Source organism: Phyllobates terribilis, unplaced genomic scaffold (genome assembly GCF_046119375.1).
Source record: "Phyllobates terribilis strain yellow unplaced genomic scaffold, ASM4611937v1 Scaffold_11__3_contigs__length_659146591, whole genome shotgun sequence".
NCBI classification, from domain to species: Eukaryota; Metazoa; Chordata; class Amphibia; order Anura; family Dendrobatidae; genus Phyllobates; species Phyllobates terribilis.
This window is the reverse complement of record NW_027362771.1, coordinates 372,408,063-372,426,415: the sequence shown is the minus strand read 5'-3', so window position 1 is coordinate 372,426,415 and position 18,353 is coordinate 372,408,063. Positions and strand designations below refer to the sequence as shown.

Sequence of the window (18,353 nt, the reverse complement as noted above, 5' to 3'; positions counted from 1 at the left end):
CAGTCCACTCCCTGTACCTTTTGCAGAATATCAGTCGGTCCCTGATGTTTTTTCTGGAGAGAAGTGGCTTCTTTGCTGCCCTCCTTGAAACCAGCCCTTGCTCAAAGAGTCTCCGCCTCACAGTGCGTGCAGAAGCACTCACACCAGCCTGCTGCCATTCCTGAGCAAGCTCGGCACTGCTGGTAGTCCAATCCCGCAGCTGAAACAGTTTAAAGATACGGTCTTGGCGCTTGCTGGTCTTTCTTGGGCGCCCTGGAGCCTTTTTGACAACAATGGAAGCTCTCTCCTTGAAGTTCTTGATGATGCGATAGATTGTTGACTGAGGTGCAATCTTTGTAGCTGCGATACTCTTCCCTGTTAGGCCATTTTTGTGCAGTGCAATGATGGCTGCACGTGTTTCTTTAGAGATAACCATGGTTAACTGAAGAGAAACAATGATACCAAGAACCAGCCTCCTTTTAAAGTGTCCAGTGATGTCATTCTTACTTAATCATGACTGATTGATCGCCAGCCCTGTCCTCATCAACACCCACACCTGTGTTAATGGATCAATCACTAAAACGATGTTAGCTGCTCCTTTTAAGGCAGGACTGCAATGATGTCGAAATGTGTTTTGGGGGTTAAAATTCATTTTCTGGGCAAATATTGAATTTGCAAGTACATTAATTGCTGTTAAGCTGATCACTCTTTGACATGCAGGAGTATATGCAAATTGCCATTACAAAAAATGAAGCAGTAAACTTTGGAAAAATTACTATTTGTCTCATTCTCAATACTTTTGGCCATGACTGTATATTCTAAAGTTGAGGAAAAAAGATTCACCGGACCTTGGTCAAGCAATTTCATCAGTAGACAGTCAGAGCAAAACCTCCAACTACAGTGGTGGACAAAGGTATTGGCACCCCTGCAATTCTGTCAGATAATACTCAGTTTCTTCCTGAAAATGATTGCAATCACAAATTCTTTGGTATTATTATCTTCATTTAATTTTTCTTCAATGAAAAAACACAAAAAGAATTGTCCTAAAGCCAAATTGGATACAATTCCACACCAAACCTAAAAAAGGGGGTGGTCAAAAGTATTGGCACTGTTTGAAAAATCATGTGATGCTTCTCTAATTCGTGTAATTAACAGCACCTCTAACTTACCTGTGGCACCTAACAGGTGTTGGCAATAACTAAATCACACTTGCAGCCAGTTAACATGGATTAAAGTTGACTCAACCTCTGTCCTGTGTCCTTGTGTGTACCACATTGAGCATGGAGAAAAGAAAGAAGACCAAAGAACTGTCTGAGGACTTGAGAAACCAAATTGTGAGGAAGCATGAGCAATCTCAAGGCTGCAAGTCCATCTCCAAAGACCTGAATGTTCCTGCGTCTTCCGTGCGCAGTGTCATCAAGAAGTTTAAAGCCCATGGCACTGTGGCTAACCTCCCTAGATGTGGACGGAAAAGAAAAATTGAGAGATTTCAACGCAAGATTGTGCGGATGGTGGATAAAGAACCTCGACTAACATCCAAACAAGTTCAAGCTGCCCTGCAGTCCGAGGGTACAACAGTGTCAACCCGTACTATCCGTCGGCGTCTGAATGAAAAGGGACTGTATGGTAGGATACCCAGCAAGACCCTACTTCTTACCCCGAGACATAAAAAAGCCAGGCTGGAGTTTGCCAAAACTTACCTGAGAAAGCCTAAAACGTTTTGGAAGAATGTTCTCTGGTCAGATGAGACAAGAGTAGAGCTTTTTGGGAAAAAGCATCAACATAGAGTGTACAGGAAAAAAAAAGAGGCATTCAAAGAAAAGAACACGGCCCCTACAGTCAAACATGGCGAAGATTCCCTGATGTTTTGGGGTTGCTTTGCTGCCTCTGGCACTGGATTGCTTGACCGTGTGCATGGCATTATGAAGTCTGAAGACTACCAACAAATTTTGCAGCATAATGTAGGACCCAGTGTGAGAAAGCTGGGTCTCCCTCAGAGGTCATGGGTCTTCCAGCAGGACAATGACCCAAAACACACTTCCAAAAGCACTATAAAATGGTTTGAGAGAAAGCACTGGAGACTTCTAAGGTGGCCAGCAATGAGTCCAGACCAGAATCCCATAGAACATCTGTGGAGAGATCTCAAAATGGCAGTTTGGAGAAGGCACCCTTCAAATATCAGGGACCTGGAGCAGTTTGCCAAAGAACAATGGTCTACAATTCCAGCAGAGCATTGATGGTTACCGGAAGCGGTTGTTCGCAGTTATTTTGGCTAAAGGTTGTGCAACCAAGTATTAGGCTGAGGGTGCCAATACTTTTGTCTGGCCCATTTTTGGAGTTTTGTGTGAAATGATCAATGATTTGATTTTTGCTTCATTCTCTTTTGTGTTTTTTCATTGCAAGCAAATTAAATGAAGATAATAATACCAAAGAATTTGTGATTGCAATCATTTTCAGGAAGAAACTGAGTATTATCTGACAGAATTGCAGGGGTGCCAATACTTTTGGCCACCACTGTACCTGCGACATCTCTGGCATGTATTCTGATTAAAAAAACGGATGCAACATCATTGTGTTGCGGCACAACGCACACATGACATCACATCACAGCAAACTACTAATTAGAAGAGGTTCCAAGAATGTCAGAAGTAGTGGGAGGTTTGCAGTGCTCTGATCTGGGAGCCACAGACTACAAGGCTGCTGGACCAGGAATCTTTTTGCTCAACTAAATACCAGAAACTATTGCTAGTATGCTTGTTTCTGAACAAAACTCCACTTTACAGTATCTTAACATTCTCTTACACTTCATGCTGAATTGGAGTACCTTAAACATAATATTGGCTTCTGTTATTAATACTCTTAAATTGGCCAAACTCTAGAGATTTCTGCCGACAGCTATTCCTAATTCCACAATGCATGTTCACTCAGTTTAGATGAATGTGCATCTGTTTTGAAAAGGGAGAAGGGAGTAAGCCTCTGGTAGACATCTCTGGCAGCAGTTTATCTCAAAAGATAAGAAAAGGATTGGGTATGTTGAAATCGAACATGATCCATGCTTTTTTTCCCGACAAAAAACAAATACACATTAGAAGGCCAATTGGCTTAATCAAATAAATAATAGAGTTAATAGTTATGACAACCAATCAGATATCACCTTTTTTTTAAAGGTTCTTCGCAAAACCAAACCATTGACCTGATTGGTTTTAGTAGGCAATTACTCTACTCTACTGTTTTTTCTTCTGCCTATATTCTAGTGTAGCCCAGTAAAAATTACTTATTAGATAATTACACACTAGGTTATAAATACATTAATACAATAATATGAATATGTCATTTAATATCTACAGTGTGCCTGGATAATGACTGTATGAAATTTCATACATTTTTCCCATAACTAAATATCTCACTTTTGCCTTGTAGGTCAGTATGCCCACAGAGAGGAAAATGCCTCTTCAAAAGTCACTTACATATTCCTATGTAATTACTACTGTATTTCATACTCATTTGTAAAGTCTCAGGATGGTAATGACTAGATGTTTTCTGCTCAGTTTATCAAACTGCAGTGGCAGGTCTGTTAATGCTTCTCGGTTTGGTCAGTTGCCTCTGGCAATTCATCACTTTGTGATATTATAGGCAATCAAAATGATCTGACTGCTTCTTGCACACATATACACTTGGGGTTTTTCTGAGCTTTTCTTCATAGATGACAGAAAAAAAATGGAACGAACAATGGCGGCAATTGATAATGTTTCAGTATGTATAATATATACAGTACTGTGCAAAAGTTTTAGGCAGGTGTGGAAAAAAGGCTTCAAAGTAAGAATGCTTTCAATTACAGAAAAGTTAATAGTTTATTTTTATAAATTAACAAAATGCGAAATGAAAGAACAAGATAGAAATCTAAATTATATCAATATTTGCCTTCAAAAGAGCATCAAAACATTTTTTTAGTTACACATGCACATGGTTTTTGAAGAAACTTAGAAGGGAGGTTGTTCAAACATTTTGGAGAAATAACCACAGATCTTCTGTGGATGTAAGCTTGCACAAATCCTTCTGTCTCTTTATGTAATCCCAAACAGTCTATAAGTTGAAATTCAGTGCTTTCTGGGGTCAAATCATCACTTCTAAGACAGACTCCTTGTTCTTTTTAATGCTGAAGACAGTTTTTAATCATATTGGTTATATGTTTGGAAACGTCCTACTGTAGAATAAATTTGGAACCAATTAGCTGACTTCCTGATGACGGTGTTGCATGATGGATAAGTATTTGCCAGTATTTCTCAGACACGAAGAACTGGGCAACGTTGAAGACCATGAATTCAGTGGTCGGCCAAGGAAACGGTGCAACAGATGAAAGACATATCAAGCTTACTTCCATTTGAAATAGGAAGATGTCCAGCAGTGAGATTAACTCAGAATTGGCATCTACCAGTGGGACCCAGCTACATCAATTTATTGACTGGACAAATCTGTAAAGAAGTGGTCTTCATGGAAGAATTAAGGGCCAAAAATGATAAATTCAACATGGAAACAAGGCCAAATTTTCCAATGGCAGCAAATGGAATTGGTCCAGATTATTGGTATAATCAAAGCTGAGAAATACAGGAAGATACTTATCAATCTTGCAATGCCATCAGGGAGGCATCTGATTGCCTCCAAATTTATTCTGCAGCAGGAAAACAACTCCAGACATACAGACATAGTCATTGAAAAATATTATCAGCATAAAGAAAAAGGAGTCCCGGATGTGATGATATGGCACCCACAGAGCCCCGATCTCAATATCATCATGTCTGTTTGGGATTACATGAAGAGACAGAGGATTTGAACAAGCCTGCATCCACAGAAGATCTGTGGTTAATTCTTCAAGATGTTTGGAACAACCTCCTTGCCGAATTTCCTCAGAAACTGCAAGTGTACCTAGAAAAATTGATGCTGTTTTGAAGTCAAAGGATGGTCACATTATATATTGATTTGACTTAGATTTCTCTTTTGTTCCTTCTCTTTGTATTTTGTTAATTGATAAAAATAAACTACTAACACTTCTATTTTTGAAAGCATTCTTACTTTGCAACATTTTTCTCACACATGACTAAAACTTTTGCATATATACTGTATAGTGTGAAGTGTTGTATATCTAGAAAAATAGTGTTAGTCTGTCAACTGTCATTAATAATTTGGCATGTGACACAACTACCCCAAACTTCTGATTTCTAGCAGTAACGGATTATAGAAATACAGTACAGACCAAAAGTTTGGACACACCTTCTCATTTAAAGATTTTTCTGTATTTTCATGACTATGAAAATTGTACATTCACACTGAAGGCATCAAAACTATGAATTAACACATGTGGAATTATATACTTAACAAAAAAGTGTGAAACAACTGAAAATATGTCTTATATTCTAGGTTCTTCAAAGTAGCCACCTTTTGCTTTGATGGCTGCTTTGAACACTCTTGGCATTGTCTTGATGAGCTTCATGAGGTAGTCACCGGAAATGGTCTTCCAACAATCTTGAAGGAGTTCCCAGAGATGCTTAGCACTTGTTGGCCCTTTTGCCTTCACTCTGCGGTCCAGCTCACCCCAAACCATCTCGATTGGGTTCAGGTCTGGTGACTGTGGAGGCCAGGTCATCTGGCGTAGCACCCCATCACTCTCACTCTTGGTCAAATAGCCCTTACACAGCCTGGAGGAGTGTTTGGGGTCATTGTCCTGTTGAAAAATAAAATAAATGATGGTCCAACTAAACGCAAACCGGATGGAATAGTATGCCGCTGCAAGATGCTGTGGTAGCCATGCTGGTTCAGTATGCCTTCAATTTTGAATAAATCCCCAACAGTGTCACCAGCAAAGCACCCCCACACCATCACACCTCCTCCTCCATGCTTCACGGTGGGAACCAGGCATGTAGAGTTCATTCGTTCACCTTTTCGGCGTCGCACAAAGACACGGTGGTTGGAACCAAAGATCTCAAATTTGGACTCATCAGACCAAAGCACAGATTTCCACTGGTCTAATGTCCATTCCTTGTGTTCTTTATCCTGAACAAGTCTCTTTTGCTTGTTGCCTGTCCTTAGCAGTGGTTTCCTAGCAGCTATTTTACCATGAAGGCCTGCTGCACAAAGTCTCCTCTTAACAGTTGTTGTAGAGATGTGTCTGTTGCTAGAACTTTGTGTGGCATTGACCTGGTCTCTAATTTGAGCTGCTGTTAACCTGCGATTTCTGAGGCTGGTGACTCGGATAAACTTATCCTCAGAAGCAGAGGTGACTCTTGGTCTTCCTTTCCTGGGGTGGTCCTCATGTGAGCCAGTTTCTTTGTAGCGCTTGATGGTTTTTGCAACTGCACTTGGGGACACTTTCAAAGTTTGCCCAATTTTTCGGACTGTGACCTTCATTTCTTAAAGTAATGATGGCCACTCATTTTTCTTTACTTAGCTGCTTTTTTCTTGCCATAATACAAATTCTAACAGTCTATTCAGTAGGACTATCAGCTGTGTATCCACCTGACTTCTGCACAACACAACTGATGGTCCCAACCCCATTTATAAGGCAAGAAATCCCACTTATTAAACCTGACAGGGCACACCTGTGAAGTGAAAACCATTTCTGATGACTACCTCTTGAAGCTCATCAAGAGAATGCCAAGCGTGTATGTTAGGATTTGAACCTGTGACCCATTGCTTGCTAGTCTGTTCCTTTGCTGTGGAGCTATTCGGAACTTGTTTAACTCCTGCCTGAAACCATATGAACTTCGTCTGGGATAGAGATCATCACCTGCCCTGCTGATTGTTCCCGCCCTGATTGAGATTGATTGGACCTGCTATATATACCTGGCCCTGTGCAGCTTCCTGTTGCTGAGTATTGTGGTGCTCAGTCTGAGTGAAGCATTATCTGAGCTCCTGATTTGGAAGGTGTTCTGCTGGCACTTTCCTGCTTCTTGTGAAAACTCTGCCGTTCCTACCTCGAACTTCGATTGGCTAAACGAAACTGGTGCTCGTGTGTGATCCCGGCCGACCCTTGCTCGGGCGGGCCCCTGCATCTGCTGACATAGTGAACTACCACCGCCATATACGGCATCTGCTGACATAGTAAACTACTACCGCCATATACTGCATCTGCTGACATAGTGAACTACCACCGCCATATACTGCATCTCCAGAAGTCTTCCCACGGTCAGGTCACCTGTACACATCTGCTCCGGCCACTGACCTCCAGTCCAGTATTGCCAGTAACGTGACGGTGTGCAAAGCAGTCATCAAAGCAAAAGGTGGCTACTTTGAAGAACCTAGAATATAAGACATATTTTCAGTTGTTTCACACTTTTTTGTTAAGTATATAATTCCACATGTGTTAATTCATAGTTTTGATGCCTTCAGTGTGAATGTACAATTTTCAAAGTTACGAAAATACAGAAAAATCTCTAAATGAGAAGGTGTGTCTAAACTTTTGGTCTGTACTGTACATTATGTAAATGCCATGCTGTTCCCATTTTTCTTTTTGGTGACAAGCATTACTGTATATATGAATATATGTTATATAATTGTAATGTATGGCTGGTAGACTGATAAGCATATGAAGCAGAAAAGGCTAATGTTCTACAATATGAAGGAGAAAATGTGCACACTGCATACAAAGCTGGAACATGATAGTTATGACCACTAATGAAATTATTGGTTGAGATATGAAATGTGCATAATGCATGCATAATTACGAGGTGCCTATTCCCTAAAATATACTGCATCAGTACGAGCTATGCTCCTTTCATTTACATTATAGAGTTTGGATGGCCACTTAACTATGAAGTGATAAATTCATGCCAAAGTATATAATGCATATTTAGCATTCTGCTAAGTACAACTATAAACTTTTAAAGAATTAAACTTGTTATTAGGCTTTTGCAATAACATGTAGGATGTTGAACAATACCTGGTCCAAAGCTTCAAACGTATATATTCGGGTGCCAAGAGCAAATAGCTCCATATGCACACTTAGAGGACAGCTAAATCCATACATAGGGGGGCCCCTGTGCATGTATGGGTCCCCAGCCCTCCAGATCCATACATGAGCAGTGCTTGGCACAATACGCTTGATGCACTATATATAGACAAAGGTACAAAAAGCATCTCATCATTCTTTAACAAACTACCCATTTTATTGTAGTATACTGTAGCTGTATAGGCTGGATGAGATGACACAAAGAACTGGCAACAGACCACCCTGGATCCTTTCTTTATGGGCTGGCCTTCTCACCATAACTGCAGGAGTCCATTCTCCATCATTTATTTTGTGGGGTCTTTGTTCTTGGTTCAGGTTTGCCGCCCGCATCCCGCTGCTGTGTGAGCATGTATTCTCGGCTCTAGACTTTAGATGGCCTCGAGTCCAAGGCAAAGGCCACGTTCACATGTTCAGTATTTGGTCAGTATTTTACCTCAGTATTTGTAAGCCAAAACCAGGAGTGGGTGATAAATACAGAAGTGGCGACGTGTTTCTATTATACTTTTCCTCTTATTGTTCCTCTCCTGGTTTTGGCTTACAAATACTGATGTAAAATACTGACCAAATACTCAACCAGTGATTGTGGCCTTAGAAGAATTCCAGGACAGAAAATGTACAATGGAAAGGCAAGGCGGCACACCAATACTGAAAAAATATTACTTATGCACACTTTCATCTTCTAGGTAATTAAAATTAATTTATTCTCAAGTTCCTGAAATCACTTTTCCCTCCATGAGGATCAGCTGTCAATCTTCTGGACCTGCAGAAAAATTAAGTTTTCTCCATAAATGAACTTTGTTAAGAGTGACTTTTCATGTAGTTGCTATAGTGCAAGTATTGTTGGAAAATCGCCCTGACGTGCGTTTTTACTGAAAAACAGGCAAGGTTTTTACATTGGCTTTTAATTGGCATTCAACTGTGCAGGTAAAAGTGCGGGTTACCTGCAAAAATGTGCAGACATTAACAATTAACAAATAACAATCTTACGACAAAAACTAACATTTTTGTCGTAAGATTGAATGGCAATGAAAATTGTGACCACCCTGTGGCTGTAAAGAATATACTCATCCTTTATTGGACATGCCATAAATGCCCTGCCTAGGATCCTCATCAATAAGTAATGGGGGTCCATCAATTCCTGCCCGCCAAATAATCACATATTTCAGTAGAGATTTGGCTGTGAATTTACAAATGAGGTCAGGTAATATTTGTGCAGAGTGAGTCCCCAGAATAAAGGTTACTAGTGGGCTTTTGGCACCTCTTTCTGATACTGTCCAGAAGTACATGTGATGTATAGCAATTTAGATACAAACCAAAGCATACAGAAGCACCCTGTGTTCACTAAGATACCAAATATGCAAATATTGAATATATGAATTATTTTACATAGCATTTATTACAAATAGACTACACTTATAAAATTGGGTCCCTTAGTGGACAAATTGGCCAATTCATATAAGCCCACCAGTCAAAACAAGGTGACCTATTGTTTGTCAAACATACCTCCCCCGGGAACTCCTTCCATTCAGCCTAAGGCTGTTTTATTAATTACTAATGTATTACTGATCCTTCTTGTATTTTACATTTCTAGTCTTTTGGCCCAGGAGAGGCATGTTTGATAAATATTAGGTCAGGATACCATCAAAAAAAGGTATTCTTTGTTGTAGCTGTTGGGCACATAGGAATTGACCAATTTGTACACTAAGTACCTCAATTTTATAAGCATAGTCTATTTGACATTAAATCCATTTAAAATAATTCATATGTTGAGTGTCTGCCTACATCTTTGCTTACACAGTGTGATGTTGCGCCCTTTGATTTGTATATAATACAGTCAAAGCAGCTTGCATCTGTTCACATTCGCTTCATTCTGTTAGTAGGTGGTGGTCAGTCTATTCTTTATGAAAATACGGATAGATGTGCGTATTATGAAGTTGTCTCTAATATGTAGAAATGCATTTTTAATGTCTCAAGTAAAGATATGTCTGGTTGGAAGTCTTCCATACATCCCTATGCCTCTGTTGTTTGCCTGGTAACATACCACGAAGTAACAACTAACAAGTTTATAATACAGATCATAGAAGCAAACAGTATGGCAGCAAAAATAAAGAAAGAAAATAAACTGTTGCAGAGAAGTAATTCTGTCTGTCTGATGTTTTCAGTCAAGAGGCTTTGATGTATCGTTCCCAAAGATGCCTTTACCATTAAGTATGTAGATCGTAAATCATTGTCTCTGTCACTACATACAAATGCTGTTTAGTTTTATTTCAAATCAATGTTGAGCCATTTATCAATATGTGACCTTTCTTGTCCATATCTACTTCCCTATTGACTTTTACATTACTTAACTGGAAAGGAGTAGAGGGAAAACAAGAGAATGTATTGGACACATTATAAAAGCAATATAGTAACATATCAGTATGCTGCTCTGTCATCCATGTCACCAGTGATGCAATGGTCAATCTGAAAATTACTTTATATTAAAAATGACCTGAGAACGCTATGAGGCTGTATGAGATCTTAAATCTAATCCATAATGATGCATGTTGATTGAACAATGGCTACCCTATGTCTGTATTTTGTTATGATGTATAAATTATGTTTCATGTGTAATAAAAAAATAAGGACACCAACAAATAAAGCAGCCAGTGAAAACTGTGCCCTGAGCCATGGTGCCTGAGACGACCAAAAGCCATGTATCTCCAAGGACAGCACTAAAATGAGTATATAATGATAATTACACATTATAGTGGTGGTGTTAGGCAGAGTTATCATACAATCAAAATACATATATCGCTTTTATAACACATTATGGGAAATAATGACTGCATATTTATAAACAGAAGCAAAGATAAATGTCACATAAAACACATTATAACCACAATGTAGATACTTTAAATTGTAGTTAGTGACCCTTCTGTGATTGCTCTGGCAGTAGTGGAAGTTTTTGACATCTAATTGTTTTTTTAAATATATATTTCATTATATTATTGCACCAGGCCATAATATTGAAACATAATTATGTCATTTCATTAATCCAATTAATGAATCACCCTTGTTTGTCAACTTTATCAGTACAGATTAAACAGGCGAACATTTGGTTTGGGTAAAAAGAAAGATACTGGCTGAAAATTCACACGCTTTATCTCTTCTTCCGTTTTGTTGTTTTGTGCACAAACCCTTTTTATAAAATAGTAGCAGAATAGTTCCCTACCTGATAATGCTTTTTGGCTAACAGTTATCTCCTGACTCCTCTGCACATATGGGTTTTATTTCAGAAAACAATATAACTAGGTGTTGTAGTTGAACATGCCCAATCATTCTCTTTCACAAGTTCTTTTTGAAAATAAGCTTATTCATCCTACTTTAAAGGGAACCTGTCACCAGGTTTGATCGATACAAGATAAGCCCACCACCTTTCATGCCTGATATATTCTAAAATGCTGTATATAAGGCCCCAACCCAACCTGCAAGATAAGAAAAAGAGCTTTTATTAAGAAAGGAGGCTTAAGAAGGGAGGCTCGTCCTGGTCCGGTGCCTCCCTTCTTCTTTCAATGCCTTTCTCCTTTTTGCTTCATGTGGATGACACGTCCTACGTAATCTACACAGTGTTTCCCAGAATTGCGCTCATGCACCGGCGTACTTCTCTGCCGTTACTAGTGCAGAGTAAAGTACTGCAGTGCGCATGTGCCGGCGCTCTTTGAGCTTTCCGGGGGCCTGTGCACTAAAGTACTTTGCTCTGCCATCGTCAGGGCAAAGAAGTACGCCTGCGCAGGAGCGCGTTGCTGGGGAGACTGTGAGGATGATGTAGGGACGTGTCATGCACACGGAGCAAAAAGTAGGATGGTATTGACATAAGAAGGGAGGCGCCGGACAAAGACCGTCGACACCCCTTGGATCAGATCGCCCCCCAGGTGAGTATAATAAAATGTATTTTTCTTGTCTTGCAGGTCGGGTTGAGGGCATATATACAGCATTATAGAAAGCTGCATATCAGGCCTGAAAGGTGGTGTTCTTATCTCATATCGGTCAAACCTGGTGACAGGTTTGCTTTAAAGTGCTGCTAAACTAAGTTCTTTGAGCCTAGTCTTATACTTACCAGCTGCCATTTTCAGCTCTTCCATGGCGCCATCTTGTGACCGCAAATTCTGATGATGGACTTCTTCTGGCTCTCATAAACTTACTTTGAGTACTGACCCCCAACTCCTCCAGGAAACACTGGGGTGAGTCGGCAGGTCACAAACTGTTGGACACCGACTGGAGCGGCGCTGGGAACAGATGAAGATGGCATCTGGTAAGTATAAGACCAGGGGCAGGGAACTTAGTTTAGTAGCACCACTCCAGAGCTGCAATAAAAAAAAGCGCTGGAGTGGTGCTTTATGTAATATAGAGCTCATAAAGTACTATAAATACAATTTGTCTCTCAGCTTTCAATATAAGTGAACTGGAATGTTTTGTGTAATTTGTAAAAAAAAAAGGGCAATATGACTGTCTATCCCCTTAAAGACATTTTTGTTAGCAGATATAAATACAGCACAAGTGTTTGGCAGACTCCACATTCTGCATTATTTTTTGATTGATTCCTTATATGAATTTCTTCAGCTAACTTATTTTAGCATTATTTATTTATATAAGAAGTGTGGTCATTTATATGTAAATTTTCAGTATCAGCTAATTACATGTAAATGAGATCTATCAACAGATTTGGAACCTTCACTGAAATCCTTGCTTTATCCCTCGAGTCTGATGCCATGGACACTGCAAGTCTTAAATTACCATCACTTTTATTTCTGTCTCCAAGTAACAACCTAAACCGCAACGCTGATGCATGGGAAATGCTATTATGATGTACCTAGGGAACCGGACACCATGTGCAAATGGATTGTTATCCGAGACATTAGACAAACAGGACATTTATTAGATATTAGTTCATTGTCAACATTCAAACAAATTAATTTCATGGATATGCTTCCCCTATGAAGTGCTAAGGAAACCCTTTATATGTAGAAATGAGAAAACCCAAACTGTCGTATCGGACAGTTAGTGTCTGGTGCTAAACGCTGAACTCGGACTACTTCCGGAAATTTATTGCATGTTCTGAGTTCCGGGGAAAGTCCGTTGCAGAAAGAGAGAGTGAATATTTTCCATCTCAAAAGTTCAGATCTCCATTGTTTTCAATAGGGTTTGGGTTCTGGTTCAAGTTCAGGTACAGTTCTGGTACCCAAATCAAACTTCGGAATAAAGTTTGGGTCAGGTACCAGAACCCGAACTTCGAAGGGTCCGTTCATCCCTATTTAAATGTAATAACTAAAAACAACAGCACCTAGGCAGCATCAGGTTGCAATTGCTGAATTAGACTTGCATGCCAAATAACTCACACACTATAAAAATGAGAAATATTAGTCCAAAGTGGCATAGTGTGAGGATTCAGTTATCCCAAAGCAGACAACATTTTGGATCCTTGGGTCTTTTGTGAACTATAAAAGCTTGTACAACTATTGTGGTGTGGCTTGTGACTATCCGTAAATGACTTCAGAACCAGAGGCTTACCTAGGGGTTGAGCAAAGATAAGGGACGGCCAAAACACATTGGAGTTGTCCACCATCCTAGGTTATTAAGTTTATGACTACAGAGCAATTATAGTTGGGACCTCAACAGATGTTAATGCTGCTATGGAATGAAAACTATATACAAAAACCAAAACCGATATTCCCGCCGTAGAAGTAACCATATATTGGTAGATACCAGTCCTTTAGTTCATATAAAGGATTGTATACAGTACAATTATATTTAGTGACTTACAAGTAATGTTCTTTATGATGAGGTCCTTAATTTTTCCAGTATTTTACATCTGTCTCCGTCCGCCATGGCACTTGCTTCTATCTACAACTCGTATACAGAGTTTGCAACAAAATCATATTTGACTTCTCATATTTGAAAAAACGCACCTATTTATTCCCCATCTGGCTGAAACTCCAATGCTGAGCCTGTTGCTGCCCCATATGTCCCTATTACTGCATTAGAACTAGAAATGCTGTGCAGTAACAGTGCCACTATTAGTGCCCCAGATAGTAATAATGACCACCATTGTGCCGTCTATATAATAATAATAATGCCCCCTAGTGCTCTGTAGAAAGGAAAATTGCCCCACCAGAAAGTAACAATGTGCCCTGTGTGCCCCATTGACGGTTATAATAGCGTGCCCCACAGTGTCAGTGCCAATAACCCTAGGTAACTATGCGACTGCTCAGTCATACTTTCTTGACTTTGTTAAGGACATTCAAACATAATCTGTAATAGATTGTCTATAATGCTTACAATGCTTAGGCCATATTCACACGTTCAGTATTTGGTCAGTATTTTACCTCAGTATTTGTAAGCCAAAACCAGGAGTGGAACAATCAGAGGAAAAGTATAATAGAAACACGTCACCACTTCTGCAGTTTTCACCCATTTCTGGTTTTGGCTTACAAATACTGATGTAAAATACTGACCAAATACTGAACGTGTGAACATGGCCTTAGTGTAACATCATTGGACCACTGTTCACTTACGCCATATAGTTGCATCCCTTAGCTGGCTTTCTCCAGTCTCAGAATGTCAATATCAGAGAGATGAAAATTGTAATAAAGAGAATATATGGCCAATCATGAAATTAAGTTTATATGTGAGAGTCCAAAGAGAAGGGCACAGTTGGACACTTTGTATAGGGAATGTCTTGCCTTCCCTTAGATTCCAAAGAAAAAAGGATCAGGCTGAAAGATTTCAATGCCTGATTGCTGTCTTCAATATACACTGCTCAAAAAAATAAAGGGAACACTGAAATAACACATCTTAGATCTGAATGAATGAAATATTCTCATTGAATACTTTGTTCTGTACAAAGTTGAATGTGCTGACAACAAAATCACACAAAAATCATCAATGGAAATCAAATTTATTAACCAATGGAGGCCTGGATTTGGAGTCACCCCCAAAATAAAAGTGGAAAAACACACTACAGGCTGATCCAACTTTGCTGTAATGTCCTTAAAAGAAGTCAAAATGAGGCTCAGTATTGTGTGTGGCCTCCACGTGCCTGTATCACCTCCCTACAACTCCTGGGCATGCTCCTGATGAGGTTGCGGATGGTCTCCTGTGGGATCACCTCCCAGACCTGGACTAAAGCATCCACCAACTCCTGGACAGTCTGTGGTGCAACGTGACGTTGGTGGATGGCTCCAGACATGATGTCCCAGATGTGCTCAATCGGATTCAGGTCTGGGAAACGGGCGTGCCAGTCCATAGCTTCAATGCCTTCATCTTGCAGGAACTGCTGACACACTCCAACCACATGAGGTCTGGCATTGTCCTGCATTAGGGGGAACCCAGGGCCAACCACACCAGCATATGATCTCACAAGGGGTCTGAGGATCTCACCTCGGTACCTAATGGCGGTCAGGCTACCTCTGGGAGCACATGGAGGGCTGTGGGGCCCTCCAAAGAAATGCCATTCCACACCATTACTGACCCACTGCCAAACCGGTCATGCTGAAGGATGTTGCAGGCAGCAGATCACTCTCCATGGCGTCTCCAGACTCTGTCACGTCTGTCACATGTGCTCAGTGTGAACCTGCTTTCATCTGTGAAGAGTACAGGGCCCCAGTGGCGACTTTGCCAATCCTGGTGTTCTGTGGCAAATGCCAAGTGTCTTTCACGGTGTTGGGCTGTGAGCACAACCCCCATCTGTGGACGTCGGGCCCTCATGCCACCCTCATGGAGTCAGTTTGTAACCGTTTGTGCAGACACATGCACAGTTGTGGCCTGCTGTAGGTCATTTTGCAGGGCTCTGGCAGTGCTCTTCCTGTACCTCCTTGCACAAAGGCGGAGGTAGCGGTCCTGCTGCTGGGTTGTTGCCCTCCTACAGCCCCCTCAACGTCTCCTGTTGTACTGGCCTGTCTCCTGGTAGCGCCTCTAGCCTCTGGACACTACGCTGACAGACACAGCAAACCTTCTTGCCACATTTCACATTGATGTCCCATCCTGGATGAACTGCACTACCTGAGCAACTTCTGTGGGTTGTAGAGTCCGTCTCTTGCTACCACGAGTGTGAAAGCACAGCCAACATTCAAAAGTGACCAAAACATCAGCCAGAAAGCATTGGTACTGAGATGTGGTCTGTGGTCCCTACCTGCAGAACCACTCCTTTATTGAGGGTGTCTTGATAATTGCCAATAATTTCCATCTATTGTCTATTCCATTTGCACAACAGCATGTGAAATTGATTGTCAATCAGTGTTGCTTCCTAAGTGGACAGTGTGATTTCACAGAAGTTTGATTTACTTAGAGTTATATTCTGTTGTTTAAGTGTTCCCTTTATTTTTTTGAGCAGTGTATGTTAGGCTATGGTCATACCACTGTATTTTTCCTCATCCACGAAAATTGTGCCGATTATCACACTCTAATGACTCTAATGAAACACTGATCAGAGTATGATCACAGTGTGATCCGATATTCTCGAATGAGAAGACAGAAAAACAAAATTTCTCCAGCTTTTGCATTCTAGCTGTCCGTGAAAATCGGGCCACACTCAGATGTCATCTGAATGCAGTCCGATTTTTTTCATGGACTCATTGACTTGCATGGTCGAGTGTGATCCGAATATCATATAGATATAGGAATGGACCAAGCAATGCAGGTGAGTACGGGTTGTTATTACTTTACATGGGGGAATATGTCCGGTAATTGCACAACCTCTTTAAAACAGAAATTTCATTCCAAAATCTGATAGCAACGCGACATTGCTGTCCAGTCCTGTCCTGTCTTGTGTACTACACATAAGTTTTGCATATCAAGAAGGGGTAACAAGAGATGAGCGAACCCAAACTGTAATATTGGGGTTTTGTAAAGGTCACTTCTCCTGGAAGTCCTTTTCACAGTTCTGGAGGAGAGAGACAGAGAGGAAAGAGAGCGAGATAGAGATTTCCCAGCTATCAGAATCCGAACTTCCACTGATCTGCTCATCCCTATAGGGAATATGTTTTAAGAACATCCATCTCCTGCTACAGGTAGCTAATAGCATGGTCACAAGTGACAGATTTGTTGCAGACATTTCTACTTGCAGAGAAGGCGTTCCAGAACACTTCCAATTTTTTTTTAAACATCAAAAATGTATTCCTTCACGTGAAACCTTGGGGATTGCATGTTTTTTAAAAAATGGCTGCTGCATATGTCCTATACATATGAATATGGTTGTTTCTACAGCACTTGCATGAATTTTATAAACTTCTTTTCAGATGTATGGGGAGGATTTCTGCTGCAGAAATATCTACAAGTGTTCTGCATGCCAAGATATTCCAACAATTCTCATTAGAAAAGTGGCTTATGTGTTTGTGAAGTACAGAAGCTTTTAAAAATGACGATCCATCCTGCGAGGACGTTTAGCTGTAGTTCAATAAGTCACTTACATGTTGTATTTATGTTCACCTACACAGCGCTGTATGCTCTTTAAATTAAATGAACACATTAATAATTGATAAAGCTCATTTGTGCTGGCGACTGGAAATACTCCCTAGTAGTCTATTTAAATTATATAAATGTGTGCCGTTTTGAGAAAATCTTTTATTAAAGAAAGTCTCTGTGGATCTCTGCAGGAATACATCTCATTTCAGACATGTGAGAGCAAAGCTCCTAGTATATGCGACCTGCTGTGCACTCAGCTGATATCTGGATGCGTGTGTGAGAGAGTGGCTGCATGTTGCGATGAAGTTGAAGGTCATCCCTCTCACAAAATGTCTCTAGTTTTCATATGCACCCCGGGAGAACTGGGGAACACGCTACAGGATTGGCACAAATTTAACAAGTCGCAAAACAGCAGTCTGTGACAATAGTGTTGCTGGTGCTCACAGTATGGCTCCTGTTGCAGCACAAAGACAATAAAGTTACAGGCAATGCACCATTCAAAGTCTCTTCATTATGTGCAGCGAAAATTCATGAAATAAATGGATTATTATTTTAGATGCTAATACCACATGTTTATCTGGAGTATAGTAGCGTGGTTGTATGCGCAACACAAGATTTACACATAGATCAAGTATGACGTGTGTGATACTTATATGCAATTATTAGAAAATTGGTGCTATGATGTTGTTTGCTAGGAATGGGTATAGTGAATTGATATAATGATACTGAAAAGAGCATGAAAAGCAAGTAAAAGCTGGCATTTTTAAAGGGATTTTCCAGCTAAACAAAATGGGATTAGACTAGTTTAAAATAAAAGGAATTTAACATCCTTTTCAGCAATCCCTCTCAGGTCCAGTCCTGGCATTAAGGCCACGTTCACATGTTGAGTATTTGGTGAGTTTTTTACCTCAGTATTTATAAGCCAAAACCA

General features: G+C 40.3%; 1 protein-coding gene across 3 annotated transcripts in view; it reads left to right on the top strand.

Annotated features, from left to right (window-relative positions):
• The window catches only part of ENTREP2 (endosomal transmembrane epsin interactor 2), a 1,396,283-nt gene that overhangs the window by 32,299 nt on the left and 1,345,631 nt on the right, over window positions 1-18,353 (top strand). The gene's annotated exons all lie outside the window — the stretch shown is intronic.